Consider the following 19,433-nt stretch of genomic DNA (forward strand, 5'->3'; position numbering starts at 1 on the left):
ATTTTGAACCATGGGTTATATATTTTGAATTTGTTCAGCACTATTGCACTTATCAGTTCATATGTGTAAGGCCAGCGTGAATAAACTGATGAATGGGAGACGATTTATTGAACAAGAGCTTTATTGACACAACACAACGCAAAGAGGATAAGAGACCAGTTACATAAGCAGCCGAGTGAATGCAGAGTGAAGCAGCCGAGCGGAAATAAGTTGCATATGCGGGGGTGAGAATTTATTTATTAGGGGTTCAAGCACGAAGTGCTTGAAACCCTCTTGAAATTGCTCAGATTTTTATTATTATTATTATTATTCTCCCCTAAAACTGATCGTGCAGACCAAACCGTAAGGCCTAGAGACTTGAAACTTGGCCAGATCGTAGAGCGCAATTTGGGGAGAACCTATCAAAGTCTCACCTCAATCGGCCTAACAGGGGCGCTACAGCGCAAAAAACAAAAATTTCAGACATTTTTGGCCCTAACTCGTAAACCGCTTGACGTAGTCTCAAAAACTTTACATCGTTGTAATCCTTGGGTCAGTCCGAACAAAAGTGAAGCTAAAATTTTTGCTCTACGACGCACGGTTTTTCCGCAAAATTGCGTTATATCCGAAACCTACTTTTGCGAACTAGTCCTAGAATTTTCAACCAATCGGAACCAAACCACTGCAGAAATACTCCTGACACTTAAAATAAAAAAAAATACAAAAAAAAATTAAAAATTTATATTTTCGCAAAAAACTATACAACAAAAAGCGTCTATGCTAACGTTAGCCAAATGTTATTTTAGCTATAACTCTTGAACAGAATGAGATATCTTCACCAAACTTGGTACATATATGTTTAATCTCAATCTTTGGTAAAATAAAAAAAATTGCGCACCTCTGCCACTTGGGGGCGCTATAAAACACAAAAAACATATAAATGGGTATAACTAGGCAACCGTTGGTCCGATCGACTTAAAAATTGGTATGCATTGTCTTTGTCTGAAGGGGCACAAGTACCTTTGAGGACATTCGCATATCTCAAAAAACATGGCCGCTATTGGCCAAACAAATTTAAGCACCTATTTGAAGGGGTTAACGGAGGTCAATCGGAACGAAACTCGGTGGGCATGTTCGACTCATGGACCCTTAAGGTCTTTAAGAATTTTGAAAGAAATCGGCCACTAGTTGGCGCTAAGGAGTTTTTTGGCTCTGTAATCACGTGGTGTTTCACATAACAACACAATATGCATATCATTTGATAGATCTCCACATATTGCACAACTTTGCCTCAAGAACCATTGCTGTCAATCAAATCGTTCAATAACTATTCATAGATACGTTAAAAACCTACTTTTGCGAACTAGTCCTAGGTTTTTCACCCGATCGGAACCAAACCACTGCAGTAATATTCTGTGGACTCTCTAGATCAATAATTATCCAAAACATGTTAAAATTTGACCTTTGCTTACTTGTAACAGTGTCATTTATTAAATGGGTGTGGCCAAATATACTAAAAAGCCTATAAAAACCTAAAAGAAAACTCAAAACTTTACGAAACTTGGTGAAAACATATCTCAAATGACTCATAAGAAGCATGCAAAGTTTCATGGTGATCGGACCATAGCTGGCGCTATAACATTAAAAAAAGTCCTCAAAAACACAAGATATGATATGATATATTCATATCATATGACAGATCTCCTCATTCTGAAAAACTTTGCCTCTGGGACTAATGTTGTCAATCAAATCGTTCATTAAATATTCACAGATATGTTAAAAACATACTTTCGCAAACTAGTCCTAGGTTTTCCACTTAATCTCGATCAAACTACTACAGAACAATTCTCTGGACTCTTTAGATCAATAATTATCAAAACAAAATTGAATTTTGTCCTTTGGTTAGCTATAACGGGTTAATTTAGAAAAGGGGTATGGCCAAAATACCCAAAAGCCTATAAAACCTAAACGAAAACTCAAAACTTTACGAAACTTGATGACAACATGTGTCAGATGACTCTTAACAATTATGCAAAGTTTCAAAGAGATCGGATAATAGGTGGTTCTAAAAACAGTTACAAAGTCCTCAAAAACTCAAGATTTATATGGTAAATAGCCTCAAATTAGTTAAAATTCTCATATATTCACACAAACACTAGATCTTCATATCATATGATAGAGCACCTCATTCTGAAAAACTTTTGGACCAATGTTGTCAATAAAACTGTTAATTAAATATTCAAGATTATTTAAAAAAGCTACTTTTGCAAACTAGTCCAACGGTTTAAGCTGAAAATCAATAAAACCACTGAAGTACAATTCTCTAGACTCTGTAGGTCAATAATTATCAAAAAAAAGGTTGAACAATTGCATTTGGTCAACTATAAAGCGGTCATTTTATTATATGTTCTTAACATAGTGTACCCAAAGGCATATTAATACAAACAGACAGCTCACAAATGATCAAAACTGTGTAAAATAATGCATATTTTCATTCTAGAGAATCATGCAAAATTTAAGAGGGATTGGGCAAAAAATAACACTCTAATAGTTATAAATTTTAAAAACACAGTGTTGTATGAGAAATTGCCATTTTTAACCACTAGATGGCAGCGGAAGATCACTAATCGGCTAATTCAACTAACTTAAACAGTACTGTTCAAAGGTTTTATGGATTCATGTTAAAACATTATAAAACCACTGTTACAACATTTAAAATCTCATTGAGTCAAAGTTTGTCAGCCATACATCCAGGTTGGCCGAAACCACCCCGAAGGTCTTAAAGTGCTTGAACCCCGGTAATCGCTGCTTGCAGCAATATTTTATTTTTATTTTTAACGTAGATATGCAAATGTTTGCGGTATGATAACCGTGCACGTTCAAACTATGATAAACCGTCTTACTGGTATAGTGTTCCTGTGGCTCAGTGGTAGCGCATTGCATTAGCAGCGCAAAAGGTCATGGGTTTAATTCCCAGTGAACACACATTCTGGTAAAAAAATTTTTATAGCCTGAATGCACTGTAAGTCGCTTTGGATAAAAGCATCTGCTAAATGCATAAATTGAATGATTATTAAATTATATATCGTTACAACCCTAGTTTCCACAAACAAGTACATCTGATGTGTGAGCGGCCAATTCTTTATAGAATTGCAGTATTTTTGGACATGTATAATTTAAAATTGTGTTGTATTGTTTTATTGTATTTATTTTACATGTTCGAAATAAAGTTTCAAAAACAAAAAAATCCAAAGCAAATTCAGCAAAAACATGAAATTTGTGTTGCTGCTGTTACAATTTTTTTTTTTCAGTGTTCTTTTTATTTAAGAACATGGTTGGTGCATTTTATGTTTTGCAATGCTAAAATCATTTGAGGTTTAAATAAACACTGTTTGAATTGTTAATAATGTGTCTCTGTCTGTCATTGAAGTCATGTATTTATTGTAATGACCTTGAAAAGTGGATTCAGCAATGGGGGAAAAAATAGCATATTTTTACTCAAAAATAATACATTTATAGTATATTGCTTGTGTGTTTCAAAGACACTCATAATTAATTTTTTAATGTACTCATAATACAAAAAAGTAAATTTTAATATCACTTATCAAGCATGTAAATAGGTATATACTTAAATTTACTTAAAAGTATACTTGAAGTTGTTCCAATTTAGCACAAAAAAGTACACTAAATGCACTTAAAGTTATACTTTAGTAAAATTTAAATACAACTTAAATACACTTGGTACAAAAATAGTTGTTTCAAAATAGCACACTTCAAGTTAACTAATCATTAACACACTTGAAGTATACTGACAATTAGTCTGGCTGCAAGTATACTTGGTATACTTTTTTTTTTCACTAGGGTATTTAGATGACATCATCATCTATAGTAATGGGGGCAACTGTGGCCCAATGGTTAGAGAATTGGACTTGTAACCACAAGGTCACAGGTTTGAGTCTCGGTGCTGGCAGGAGTTGTGGGTAGGTAGGTAGGTAGGTAGGTAGGTAGGTTGTAGGGTTGGGAATCGTTAGACATTTTCCGGTTCCGGTTCCGATTCCGATTCCGTTTCCATTAAAATCATTAAACAACTATTAAAAAAATAGTGGTAAGGAAAAATACACAATACTCAAATACTCAATGCTCAATACTGTTTATTACTTACTGTCAACTTAATTTAAAGGTTGTCAATGTCAAAATTCAACATATATATTACAGTATACAGATTTTCTGGTTCCGATTCCATTTAAATAAACTATTATTGTTTTTTTACTATTTTACCTTCATTGAATGTAGTGTTGCTGGAAGGTAGGAAGTAATGTTGAGTTATGCAAGTCCATCAATCAGCATGTGCTTCAAAGTTGATGTTTTTACACTATCAATAACATTTTGCTTTTCAAGCAGGAATAAGGTTGGCCAAATAGTCCCTTGAGGGCTAAGACACTTGCTCATTTCCCTAAATTAATGAAATATAAACTGTAAATACTTATAACCATGTATACACACACTCCATAAAGCCCCTATTTTACAAATAATAATGCAGTCAGGAGATGCTGTGATGCAATGAGTGGTTTCCACATTTTTAAACAGAAAATATTTATTTTCATGCATTTTAAATATCACTTTGTTTATCACTCTTGAAATGACCTGTACACTAAATAATCTAACCCTCATACTTACATAACAATAGCAGTCTATTTATTTAGTGGTCCAAGTTAAAGTCAGTATGTATACTAATGACAATATGGGACAAATACACTCACCTAAAGGATTATTAGGAACACCTGTTCAATTTCTCTTTAATGCAATTATCTAATCAACCAATCACATGGCAGTTGCTTCAGTGCATTTAGGGGTGTGGTCCTGGTCAAAGCAATCTCCTGAACTCCAAACTGAATGTCAGAATGGGAAAGAAAGGTGATTTAAGCAATTCTGAGCGTGGCATGGTTGTTGGTGCCAGGTGGGCCGGTCTGAGTTCAAGCTGATAGAAGAGCAACTTTGACTGAAATAACCACTCGTTACAACCGAGGTATGCAGCAAAGCATTTGTGAAGCCACAACACGCACAACCTTGAGGCAGATGGGCTACAACAGCAGAAGACCCCACCGGGTACCACTCATCTCCACTACAAATAGGAAAAAGAGGCTACAATTTGCACAAGCTCACCAAAATTGGACAGTTGAAGACTGGAAAAATGTTGCCTGGTCTGATGAGTCTCGATTTCTGTTGAGACATTCAGATGGTAGAGTCAGAATTTGGCGTAAACAAAATGAGAACATGGATCCATCATGCCTTGTTACCACTGTGCAGGCTGGTGGTGGTGGTGTAATGGTGTGGGGGATGTTTTCTTGGCACACTTTAGACCCCTTAGTGCCAATTGGGCATCGTTTAAATGCCACGTCCTACGTGAGCATTGTTTCTGACCATGTCCATCCCTTTATGACCACCATGTACTCATCCTCTGATGGCTACTTCCAGCAGGATAATGCACCATGTCACAAAGCTCAAATCATTTCAAATTGGTTTCTTGAACATGACAATGTGTTCACTGTACTAAAATGGCCCCCACAGTCACCAGATCTCAACTCAATAGAGCATCTTTGGGATGTGGTGGAACGGGAGCTTCCTGCCCTGGATGTGCATCCCACAAATTTCCATCAACTGCAAGATACTATACTATCCTATCAATATGGGCCAACATTTCTAAAGAATGCTTTCAGCACCTTCTTGAATCAATGCCACGTAGAATTAAGGCAGTTCTGAAGGCGAAAGGGGGTCAAACACAGTATTAGTATGGTGTTCCTAATAATCTTTTAGGTGAGTGTATAATGTAATTTTGTGGATGCAGTTGCTGCACGCTGCTGGTACATGTACAGTCAGACAAAACGACGTGCACAGTTATCAAAGGCGTGAGTGCAGTACAGTCGTAGGAAACATGTATTCGGCAGTTAAAGACACAATGCGGCGCGCGTGTCTGTGGAATGTGCGTCATTAGAAAAAATGTGCTCAGTAATTAAAGAGGCAGGGTGACATTTCTGTTATTTGGTTTGTGACATCCTTTACGAGAAACGCCGAATCGTCAGAACACCAGCGCAAGGCTGCTCACAGCGCTTGGTCACGTATTGCACCAGAACTGTTTTTGGAACCGAAACTTAGATATTGCTCACGGTTCCGGTTCTTTTCAAAAAACAGAATTCAGAATTCAGGTTCTGAATAAGAACCGGTTCTCAGTTCCCAACCCTAGTCGGGAGTGAATGAACAGCGCTCTCTTCCACCCTCAATACCCATGGCTGAAGTGACCTTGAGCAAGGCACTGAACCCCCAGTTGCTCCCCGGGTGCTGGATATAGCTGCTTCTCACTGCTGTGTGTGCACTTGGATGGGTGGCTTGAATTGGTGGCCAGACTCACGGCCAACCCAAAGTAGTGTGCGGTTGGGTGTGTGGAGGTCAGGTATCTGGGCTTCCACTTGGGTCACGGGCAGGTACGTCCCCAAATTAATAAGACGGCAGCGATTGCCACTTGCCCGAGACCTAAGACCAAAAAGGAGGTAAAACATTTCCTAGGGCTGGTGGGATATTATAGAAGGTTTGTACCTAATTATTTGGACCTCACCAGGCCTCTGACTGATCTCACTAAAAAAGAAGCACCAGATGCGGTCCAGTGGACGGAGCTGTGTCAGCAGGCTTTTACCCAAGTAAAGGCTGCTCTGTGTGGCGGGCCGCTCTTACATTCTCCTGACTTTTCTCTCCCCTTCTTGTTGCAGACTGACGTGTCGGACAGATGGCTGGGTGCAGGCAGTCCTGTCCCAGGAGATAGAGGGAGAGGAGCAGCCGGTGCTGTACATTAGTCGCAAGCTCTCAAAGAGAGAGACTATGTACAGCACCATAGAGAAGGAGTGTTTGGCCATCAGGTGGGCAGTCCTCACCATCTCTGAAAAGTGAAGTGAAAGTTGTGACATTTGCCAAGTATGGTAACCCATACTCGGAATTGGTGCTCTGCATTTAACCCATCCAAGTGCACACACACAGCAGTGAGAAGTGAACACACCGTGAACACACACCCGGAGCACTGGGCATCTATATCCAGCGCCCGGGGAGCATGGCTACTGTGGGTGGAAGAGAGTGCTGTTCATTCACTTCCTCCCACCTACAACTCCTGCCAGCATCGAGACTCGAACCTGCGACCTTCAGGTTACAAGTCCAAATCTCTAACCATTAGGCCACATCTGCCCTCTGCCTTGGGCTCCTCCTCCACCTGCTCCACCGCCATCGGTCAGCTCCCTTGGACTCGTCAGCCCTTCCTTTACCATGGCTCCTCTCTCCGTCGGCTCCACCTTGGTTTGCCTTCATGGCTGTGGCCTGGGTCCCGCCTGGCTCCACCTGCTCCAAGTCCCTCCTTTCTCCCCTCTGGAGTGGGTCCACCGCATGAAGGATACCAACCCGCAGATCACTTGTTGGTATCTGGCTTTACAGCCTTTTAAATCCCAGGACCGGGTGTAGAGATGGCTGTGGCCGACTTCCTCTCCAGAAATGGGGGGGGGGAGCTGCAGGCCTGAGTCGGGCGGTGGGGGTATGTGGCAAGGGGGGGCGTGGTTCAGCCAGGTCTGCAATGGGGGAGAGAGAGTTGAGAGACGAGCGGTGAGTAAGTGGGTTAAATGCAAATGACAAACACCTGTGTCTTGTTCCAGTAATTGTCTTGGAAAGACCATATAAAGAGCCTGGGAGTGAGCTGGAAGGTAGAGAGAGACCGAATGCAACTGTGCTATATTGACGTTTTGTTTATTTATTTGAATGAGAATAAAATCACCAGCAGCAGTCAAACTGACCCCGTCCTCTTCCTTCTTCCTGATCATTGTCTTTGTTACAGTACCTCAAACATTTGTCTCTCACACTTAAAATAATCAACACTGGGTAATTCTAAAGCCCAGGTAAATGGGATCATGGTTGCTTACTGTGAGAGAGCAAAGGAGCATGGAGACGAAGGAGATTCAGGATAACAGACTTTAATAAACATCCAAGGGTTACACAGGGTAGGCAGGAGACACATGTAGCACCATCATGAGACGAACAATACTGGACAAGGAAACATAGGGCAAGCAACACTTTAAATAAAGGACTAAACGAGTGTAACTGACAAGACACAGCTGAATCAATGTCAATGTCACATTTATTTATATAGCACATTTCCAAGGCCAGGGCCTACCAAAGTACTTCACAGTAAAATACACAAAAAAGACCAATGAAATAACAAAATACTAAGGAAAAAAATTATATATACACATAGAATACAACACATTCATCAAGGCGGCTCCCCTGTGCCAAAAGCTACTTCAAACAAATGAGTCTTCAGCAATGATTTAAAAGTGGACAGGCTACTAGCAGTCCGCACAGCTACGGGCAGTGAGTTCCAGAGAGTGGGAGCTGCCACTGAGAAGGCTCGATCACCACTGGACTTCCCAATGCCTGTATACAAGGAGTTACAGTAATCCAGGCGAGAGGTAATAAAAACATGAATGACTTTTTCTAGGTCAGCCTGTCTCAAATACGGTTTGACTTTAGCTCTCAGTCTAAGGTGAAAAAAAACTAGACTTAACCACAGCACTGACCTGCTTATCCAGTTTAAAAGCACTGTCAACAATCACTCCAAGATTCCTGGCATGGGATCTTAAATGAGGTGCTAGTTGGCCGAGGGAGCTGGTAAGAACCTGAACCAACTCTGGACGACCAAACAAGACAACCTCCGTTTTATTCTCATTAAGTTTTAAAAAGTTTAGGTCCATCCACGTCTTAATATCACTCATGCAGTTTAACACGGCCTGCAAAGATTCTTTTACTGGAACCTTTAGCGGTAGATACACCTGCACATCATCAGCGAGGCAGTGGAAAGAAATGCCATGCTTCCTGAATATGAATCCCAATGGGAGCATATACAGGGTGAATAGGAGTGGACCCAAAACTGACCCCTGCGGTACCCCACAGGTCAGAGGGGCCACTGAGGAGGAAAACTGTCCCATTTGTACAGAAATTGATCTGTCTGTTAAATACGACTAAAACCACTTTAGGACAGTGCCTTTTAAGCCAACACAGTGCTCTAAGCGCCACAGAAGAATTTTATGATCAACTGTGTCGAAGGCTGCAGTCAAATCAAGGAGAATTAGAATGGCACAGTTGCCAGTATTAAGGTGTAAGAACAGATCATTAAAAACTTTTAAAAGAGCAGTCTCTGTGCTATGACGAGACCTAAAACCAGACTGAAACTGTTCACAAACATCAGCTTTTTTTAAAAATTCTTGGACCTGAATTAACACAGCTCTTTCTAAAACCCTTGAAATAAAAGGGAGCTTAGAAATGGGTCTAAAATTAGACAAAACCAGAGGGTCTAAGTCCTTCTTCTTCAAAAGAGGCTGAACTATGGCATGTTTGAAGGAGGATGGGACGCAGCCAGAACTAAGACACAAATTAATAAATTTCAAAATAAAAGACTCCACCAAACAGAAGACCTCCTTAAACAGACATGATGGAATGCTATCTGTCTGACAGTTAGCAGGGCGTAAATGTGCAACTATCTCATTCAGTTCAGAGAGACAGACCGGTTCAAAGCTGTCAAAGACAGCTGTGCTTGCTAGAGGAGCTGAGGGGTCCTGAGTAGACCGAGATAGTGGAATTCTAATAGCAGAAATCTTATCTGTAAAAAACTGCAGAAAAGCCTCACACAAGCTAGAAGAAGGCTCCATACAAACAACATCACCAGAGTTCACCAGTGAATCAAATACATTAAAAAGAACCTGAGGCTTATGAGCATTTTTTGACACAAGTAAAGAGAAATATTCAGTTTTTGCAGTTTTTACAGCCTGCTGATAATTAATAAGACTGTCCTGAAGGAGTTCCCTAGAAATTTGAAGATTGTCCTTTTTCCATTTTCTCTCCACCTGTCTACATGTGCGCATTCAGCCAGGGCTCCTTCTGTGGCTTTATGTGCTTTAAAGTCATGGGTGCGATCAAATCTAAAATCTTAGTACAGAGAGAATCAAACATTGCTATGCATTCATCCACACTGCGGTCATTAAGATCATCTTTAAAAATAGCACAAAACAACTGTGGAGTTCCAGAATTAAAAACACGGAGACTGTGCAGAGGAACTGCGCTTAAAGAAGGAGCAGGCCGGAGAAGGAGAATAAAACAGGTAAATGTTCAGATAAAAGTGTGTGGCCGATCTTAGTTATCTGTATGTCCAGCCCATATGACAGCACAAGATCCAAAATATGACCCTTTTCATGCGTAGGCTCCCGAACGGACTGCATAAGGTCAAAAGAGTCAATTACATTCATGAAGTCTTTGACCAGAGGTTTGTTCTTACAACACACATGTATATTAAAATCGCCAACAATTAAAAAGTGATCATATTTAAGAGTGACACCCGATACAAAGTCTGCAAAGTCCCGAACAAAGTCTTTGTTGAATTTTGGTGGTCGATAGACCACCGCACAGAGAAAAGTTCCCGAAAGCTTTACCTCAAAGAGTTGCAGCTCAGAGCTGGAGTAGCCTGCAGTTGAAGATTGTTGACAGCAAAAAGTAGATTTAAAAATGTGTCCTCCACCTTTACCGGTAATACGAGGGGAGTTGAAGTAGTTGCATCCAGGGGGAAGAAGCTCCGATAAAGGAGCAAGATCACCTTCACGGAGCCAGGTTTCCGTCAGGAACATAATATCCAAATTGCGTGCGATGTGCGTAAAGAGATCGTTCAGTAAAAACGTTTTGTTTGTGACAGATCTCACATTCAACAGAGCCAGATTTAAAGTAAGAGTGTCAGATGCGGACACGACATGCTTCAGGGAGCGGAGGTTCCGACGATCCACACCTCTTCTCCTAGCTGGCAGGGGAGCACCAGCCGATTGGGGTCCACCGAGCGGCCGACACCACCTGAGCCACCAGCGTCAGGGAACACCGGCCGGATCCATCGGTCCCTGAACACCCTCGAGTGCAGAACAGCAGCGTCCAACAGATACAGCTCGGTCCAGCGACCAAGCACACCAATAGTCCTCAGAATAGCCTTGAACCTTACCCGGACACCTCCGCGTTTACCACGTCTTCTGCGCCGTCTCTTGCAAGCATGATAGAGAGGAGGGCACCTCAGGAAGGCCGGAATTTCCTCGAGGCATGGAGGTAGAGGTGAGCTTTTCAGCAGGTCAGGTTTAATCTGATTGCAGAAGCCTCCAATCTCAAGCAGAGTTTGGTGATCATAGGTAAAACACGATAGTACGCCTTGGCAACATAGGTAAAATAATAATAAATATAGAACAAAGAGAGAGTGGAGTGACAGACGGCCAGCCAAACATCTCGGCACCATCTTGTCGCTGTTCCTAATGGAGAACTTATGACTAATGATGAATCAAATGACTAATCAACAAGAGGGAGAAACTGGGTCACGGGGAGCACATGGGAGAAAACACAACAAAACAGGTCCATATCCCTGACATATCACCCCCTCCAGGAAGGCACGTAGAAACAACAGAGGAAGGGACAGGTGGGACATTGGGAGGAGGCTTGGGTGTAGGACGGACACCCGGGAGGAGAACAGCCAACAGAGTCCAGGGTGGAGACGACGGAAGGAGGAGCCAGGGAGGAGCCAGGAGGAGCCAGGGCAGACCAGATGGAGGGAGGAGCCAGGGAGGAGACAGGAAGGACTTGGAGCAGGTGGAACCAGGCAGGACCCAGGCCACAGCCATGAAGGCGACCCACGGTGGAGCTGACGGAGAGAGGAGCCATGGTGGAGGAAAGGCTGACGACTCCAAGGGAGCTGACCGATGGCGGTGGGGCATGTGGAGGAGGAGCCCAAGGGAGAGACGGAGAGCCAATGAGCCAGGGTGACGCTGAGGATCCAGAGGGCCATGGAGGAGCAGATGGCTCAGGTGACCGAGGTGGAGGTGGGGATCCAGAAGGCCGCGGTGGACCCAAAGCGACGGAGGACTGAGGAGGAGCCGAAGGGATGGAGGAGCCTGACAGAGCCGGAGGGACAAGGTGCAGAGAGGAGTGGAGTCCCGAAGTGACAGATGGTAGACGACAGACCAAGGCGGAGCTGGAGGGACGAGGGAGCCTGGCAGAGCCAGTGCACTGCCCGGCCATGGCGGAGAGGAGGAAGCTAGGAGCAATGGTGGAGCCACTAGGTCGACGGGCTGAGGTGGAGTCTGGGACTCAGAGGCTGGAGGCGGAGGCAAGGGATTCTCCAGCCACGGCCATGATGGAGATTGACAGACCCACAGTGCTCGCACTGAACAGATGGTCGGCTGAGGGTGAGCAGAGGGGCTGCCAGACGACAGCGGTGGACGAGGCAGGAGAGGGAGGGTGGGTGGGCATTTCTGAGCCTTCAGGCTCTCAGGGCTGGTGTGAATTGCCCACACACACCAAATTGTGACTCCCAGCACTGGAAGCGCATCAGAAAGGGAACAACAGGGCTGGCAGACAGTTCAGGGCCGACTGGAAAGTTTGAGGAAGGTGGGAGGAGAATGGGCACGTCCGCATATATATCTGCCTCCCAGTCTATTAATTCCCCTTCTAAGTCTAGCAGTCCCAGATACACAATAAGCTCACCCTCAGCTATGGTGCAGTGGGCAGAGCTCCTCTCCATGCTCTTGCCATCCAATCCATTGCTTTTTCCCTTGTGGCAGGCATTGAAGCTGGCTCTCGAACCTGGTCTGATGTCACTAGCAGCTCCGGCTCCATGGTGATCCTCATCCCTTCGCTCCATGTGGCGATGGTTTGTTGGTCGCGGCAGGCTCAGGCTCTCCATCATTAGTGGGCATGAGCTTGCACTCCGCACAGCAGGGTGATGGGGGGCTGGGCTCTGGGTCTGGTTGTGCTTTGAATTGGGGCCAGTTCTGGCTCTGCTTTGGATTGATTGCCTCCCTCCAGCTCAGTCCAGTGGTGTCTGGGAGGTCAACAGGGTGGTGGTAATTAGCCCCGATCCAGAACAGTGCGTTCAGCGCAGCATTGTTGAATGCCGTTCAAACAGCGAGCTGGCTGAACTCAACCGCATACTTCAAGAGGGGCGGGTCCTTACAGGGTAGGGAGATGAACAAAGTGGTGAGGGGATCCATGGGAAAAAACACAGGAAACAAAAAACACTGTACAAAAAACGGAAATCAAAACGGAGGGAAAACACAGTTAAATTTTTTGTGGTCCGGTATTTTGTCACGGTTGCTTATTGTGAGGGAGCGAAGGAGGGCAGAGATGAAGGAGATTCAGGATAACAGACTTTAATAAACATCCCAAGGTTTCACAGGGTAGGCAGGAGACTATGACTTGATGGCTACTCTGTCAATTCTTCATCATCAGTTAGGAACCTAGGTGTGGTATTTGATAGCAAATTCATTCCTTCGAAAGCCACATTTCTAGCAATTGTAAAACTGCATTTTTCCATCTCAGAGGTATATCTAAATTACGACCTATGATTTCAATGGCAAATGCAGAATAATTTTTTCATGCGTTCATGACCTCAGGTTAGATTACTGTAATGCTTTATTGGGTGGTTGTTCTGCACGCTTAATAAACAAACTCCAGATGGTCCAAAATGCAGTAGCTAGAGTTCTTACTAGAACCAGGAAGTACGTTCATATTAGCCCGGTTCTGTCAACACTACACTGGCTCCCTATTAAACATTGTATAGATTTTAAAATCTTGCTTATTACTTATAAAGCCCTGAATGGTTTAGCACCTCAGTATTTTGAACAAGCTTATTGCATTGTAGTCCTCCATGTCCGCTGTGTTCTCAAAACTCTGGCCATTTGATCATTACTAGAATATCAAAATCAACTGTGGACGGCAGACCCTTTTCCTAGTTAGTGCCAAAACTCTGGAACAATCTACCTAACATTGTTTGGGAGTTTAAATCTAGATTAAAGACCCATCTCTTCAACCTGGCTAACACATAACACACTAACACATTTCTATAATTCATATCAGTTAAAGGACTGTTAGGCTGCATTAATTAGGACAACCATAGCCAGAAAAACTTCCCATAACAGCCAATGTACTTGTTTCATATTAGAAACTATAAATATATAGAAATATTAGGCTGTTTCTTTCTAATTCTGAGGTCACCGTAACCACCAGATCCAGTCTGTGTCCAGATCAGATGGTCACTGCAGTCACCCGGATCCAGTCTGTATCCAGGCCAGATGGTGGATCAGCACCTAGAGATGACCTCTACAACCCTGAATGTCAGCGAAGACCAGGACAACCAGATGAGCCCCAGAGACAGATCCTCAGTAAAGACCCCGTCACCTAGACGGCCATCGGGACAAGATCATAGGAACCAGATGAGTCCTCTGCACAATATGACTTTGGACAGACGAAACCAGCAGTTCAATTCCAGGCTGCAGCAGAGGAGAACTGGCCCCAACTGAGCCTGGTTTCTCCCAAAGTTTTTTTTTTCTCCATTTCTGTCTCTGATGGAGTTTTGGTTTCTATCTTGGGTCACCAAACTTGATACTGGAGGGCTGGTGTCCTGCAGAGTTTAGCTCCAACTTGCCTCAACACACCTGCCTGGAAGTTTCAAGTATACCTAGTAAGACCTTAGGCTCGTTCAAGATGCACCTAGCCTGAAAATTTACCTGAAATTTAGACGAGAGTAGACAGCTGTAGAGAGGGAAGGAGTCAAAAAAGAGCTTTTAAGTCAGACACTTCCCAATACTCACAGTTGAGTTGACCACAAACATCAGCAATGGCAGAGATCACGTTTACGTTCTTTATCACAGATGAAGTGGATGCAATTGAAATACCACTGCTTTTACTTGAACAGGGTTGTGATAAGAATCAGTGAAGATGAACAGTGCTCATTACTAAAAATGGCTTACAAAAGGCTTACTCTGTAGTGTAAAATATAAACAGCTAACATTACAGGATCAATTAGGAAAAGTTTAAAGGAATTCCGTAAAAATGTATCAATAGTCTAGAAAAATGGTGAAAATGTAAATTAAGTCATGCTTTTAATGCTTTTGAGACAGAGGGGTAATTATGCATCTTTCTCTTTTTTCTCAGGAATGTACCTAAAATTCAACAGTTAGTTGAGCATGTGGTCCATTTATACAGTCCTTCTGAGTTTCAAAGTCATTTCAGACTCTCTAGAGGGCAAGTGGAGGTATGAAGGTACATGGTGTGAAAAGCAAGTCATATTTAAGGTGTTTAAGTATGCTGTATGATGTACATAAGATTTTTTTTATCCAATTTTAAATTTGGAATTACTTTTATCTTTTCAGGTATTTTCCCCATGCAAATAAACACAGCATGTACACAGAACTTCATAGAGCTAGAATATGTTATGAAATACATAAAATTTTACATAAAAACAAAGGCCTGGGGTGCATTTCCTTAGAGCACGTAAATTGATCGTAAAACCATTGTCACCAATAGAGCTACGATCAACTTAGGCTTACAATGCATTTGGGAAACACAGCCCTAGTTAGGTCCAACTTTCGTGCTGTAGTATGTGAGATGTAATGATTTTTCTGTTTTACTTATATTTTTTCTCTTCCTAATGCAGGATCTTATAAAAATATTTGGCCCTTTCTACATAAATACAAAGCAGACCAAGATGCCCATGACAACCATTATTCTGCCTCTCTATGGACTCTTTCCAACCGAGACATTAAACATAACCAAATCTACAGTCTCAAGATTCAAGATTTTTATTTGTCACATACATGGTTATATGGAGATCATATGACCAGCCGTGAAATGTAAGTCAGGTACACTCCATGGACAGTGAAATCATTAAAGAATTCAAACACAATATAATTATATAAGAATATGGTATGGAAAAAGTAAGATAAAAAAATAAGTATAAAATGCTTATAAAATAAAATGCGCAGGACAGTATACTGGACTTAATAAATATTAAGATGAGCAGGAATGTACAAGAGGAGAATGTGCAAACAGGTTGTACAGGGTATTTACATAGCAGCAATAGAGGTAACAAAGTAAATAGATAAAAATAAATTGCTGTGTGCAAGTGACAATGTCAGTATATTAAGTATCTTACTGATAATTAAGTGAGGTCATGTAGAAGTTAAGAGGCTGAGTTTGAGTTTAGGAGCCTGATGGCCTGGGGAAAGAAGCTCTTCCTAAGTCTCTCAGTTTTTGCCATCAGGCTACGGAAGCGCTTACCAGCAAAATGAAAAGATAGTTAACAGGGTGATTTGTGTCCTTAATGATTTTAACAGCTCTGCTTTTGCAGCGTTTGAGGTAGATGTCCTGCAGCGAGGGGAGAGCAGACCCTGATATGCACTCAGCTAAGCACACAACTCTCTGTAGGGGTTTGCAGTCTTGACTGAAGCTGTTCCCATACCACACTGAGATACACTGAGTCAATACACTTTCTATGGCCCCTGAATAGAAAGTTTTCAGGATTGCTGGGGAAACCCTAGATTTTCTCAGCTGTCGCAGATGTACATTCTTTGCCTGGCTTTATTAACCTGTGTTTCAATGTGGGTAGTCCAAGTCAGGTCCTCGGAGATGTTTACTCCGAAGTACTTGAAGCTGCTCACCCTCTCCACAGGGGTCCCGCTGATCATAAGAGGAGTATAGGGCTGCTGCTGTCTCTTCCTGAAGTCCACAATCAGCTCTTTAGTTTTACTCACATTCATAGAGATATGAATCTGCATGAGTTATGTTTTCTTGTGGTTGCTTATTTGTCACGTTACATCTCCTGGCCCAGAGGACATGCCCTGAATATATCCCAATTAGAATTCGAAAGAGCTGGGTTTCCTTACACATTTGTACAGTTGATAGATGTCACATTCCAATTGTCAAACCACACTGAGAATCCTGTGCTCTACATCAATAGGAAACAGTTCTATTCTGTTATGCTAATAGGATTCTGTGACAGTCAGCGGCGATTCTGTCATGTCAGTGTGGGCCACCCTGGTAGCTAGGATGATTCAAGGGTGTTTCGTTTGTCAGAGGTGGGCCAAATTCTTCAGGCAGATCCCTGGTTCCAGAGGTTACGCATATAATTGGTGACTCTGTATACCCTCCTTTGCTTCAACTGATGAGGCCATAAGGGGCAATGGCCACTTAACTGTCAGACAGAGGCATTTTAATAGGAAACTGAATGCTGCTTGTGTATTCATCGAGCATGCATTTGGTATATTAAAATCAGAATTTAGGAGACTCAAATGTCTGCACATGAAAAGTGTGAAGAACATTAGTTTGCAGTCACAGCCTGCTGCATTCTTCATAACATCTGCCTAGAAATGGACCAGCAGACAGATTTAATGGAGGATGACCCATACCCACCAGAACACCATATACACAACAATGAATCACGTTACAGAGATACCATCTGTGGCCAGTGTCACCATTTTGTCTACAATTTTCTTTTGCACAAAACTTTTATTTTATGTTTTCATAAGCTGAATGATGAAATTGTACAAAATGATTTCTAGAGCAAATGAAATCATTTTGACCCCTTGGGTTGTATCTGCCAAGGGGAACACAAGTAGTTTTTTCAACTATTTGAAATGTTAGCATGATTAAAAATAAAATCATACCTAGTTGCATTATATAAGTTGCATATTTTTATCTGAAAATAAATAAATAGATAAATAAATAAAAATTAAATCATTAAAAATAAAGTCAAATCATTCCATCGTCAATTAATTATTTTTTTTACTCACCATTCTTTATTCTTTCAGCAATTTCTTTGCTCACTGTCAAGGTTATTGCTCCTTGATGATCTGTTAGTGTTACTAACATTTTGCTGCAGTTGGTAGCTTTGTGGATGTCTTCTGTAATTAAAGCAGTAGCAGTCCATGCATTTCACACCTAGGGCTTCAATGGTATCCTATATGAATTAATCCACCTCTTACCATCATAACGTCACCACGGCTATAGAAACCATAAATATTACACAGAAATGCAGTATAACAGGGCATTGCCTCACAGACAGGTATCTCATTTGGCAAGAATAAATGCTATTACTAAAGTAAGAAACCCAATATACACAATTCAACAAGTTTCCACATCTGCACAACGTCATTTCTAGCTGAAGCATTAACCTAACAAAATTACAAAAATATAGTCAAATCCTGATGTTTTTACAGACATTTATTACCTCAAATGTATTTATACCTTGCAAATAGCATTGGTATATATGACGAGTGGGGCGGGGGCGAGAGCCATGGGAACGGAGCGAGGCTGGTGGAGTAATTGGAAATGAGCGACACCTGCGCCACTCACTGGTCTCAAGTCCCACGGAGGAGCTCCGGAAGGATAAAGGGAGGAGATAAGACAGCGGAGGACGAGAGAGGACCAGGCCTGGATTTTATTTTGTGTTTTGGTTCTGTTTGTGGGCGGCAGTCAACCGCGAGGGGCTGTCGTGCTATTTTGTGTTTATTGTTTCATTAAAGTTTTTATTTAAATGTTCACCGGTTCCCGCCTCCTTTTCCCCGTGACTATGAACGCTTTCACATTGTTACAGTATAAAACAAATAAGTCAAATACATGTTGTCAAGTTGACTTAATTTAATGTAACATTACTCGTATGGCTTTTCATCACAAGTCTCCCTGCCGGTCTGTCAGCGGCCTGCGGGAGAAAAATACTATTAGCATAGCTTCACTGGGAAAGTTAGCAAAGCGACTGATAGTCGAATCATATGTTTGGGTGCGGGCGGCATTCAATGTCAGACATTCAACAGTCATAATGACTGACGTTAACACACAGGGAAAACGGATGTAACAGACGCCTCCCAGATACAAAAATAATGTTTTATGTTTTGCTTAAAAGATAGGCTAGTTAACTAAATGTTAGCGAAACCCTAAGAATTCACCATTTTTTTTTACAATATTGCTCTCATTATAATGTTATGTATATGACAGTGGTTATTAATGTTCTGCATTTCTGTTTTGAGCTGCACGCACTAAAGTTGACCAATAGAATAGTATTTGATAGCATGTTTTTAATCAGTGAGATTTAACTCATCATTTATCTCATATAGAATACTCTTCATTATTTATACAACACAACATGTGCTCCTGTAGCTCAAGTGGTAGAGCATTGTGTTAACAAGCGCAAAGTTGGGGGTTCGATTCCCTGGGAACACATGATAGGTAAAAAATGATAGCCTAAATGCACTTCAAGTCGCTTTGGATAAAAGCGTCTGCTAAATGCATTAATTTAATTTAATTTAATTTAACATTAATATTATGACTTAGGCTTATGCTATCTGCACTAAATGCCTCGAACGCATGAACGTGTCTGCGTGGCTCTGAATGAACTCCTTTTGTGGATGCGTTCTTCACACAACAACGTGCAAGTAAAGTATTTAATACATTTGAAATCTGTTTTTCTAGTTTTCTCACAAAAATGCATGGATTCACTACAGGAGGCCTTAATTCACCCCCCGGAGCCATGTGCAGCACATTTAATTACGGATGCATGCGCTTTATTTAACATCTTCTGG

Source organism: Cyprinus carpio, unplaced genomic scaffold (assembly GCF_018340385.1).
Source record: "Cyprinus carpio isolate SPL01 unplaced genomic scaffold, ASM1834038v1 S000006465, whole genome shotgun sequence".
Classification (NCBI taxonomy): domain Eukaryota; kingdom Metazoa; phylum Chordata; class Actinopteri; order Cypriniformes; family Cyprinidae; genus Cyprinus; species Cyprinus carpio.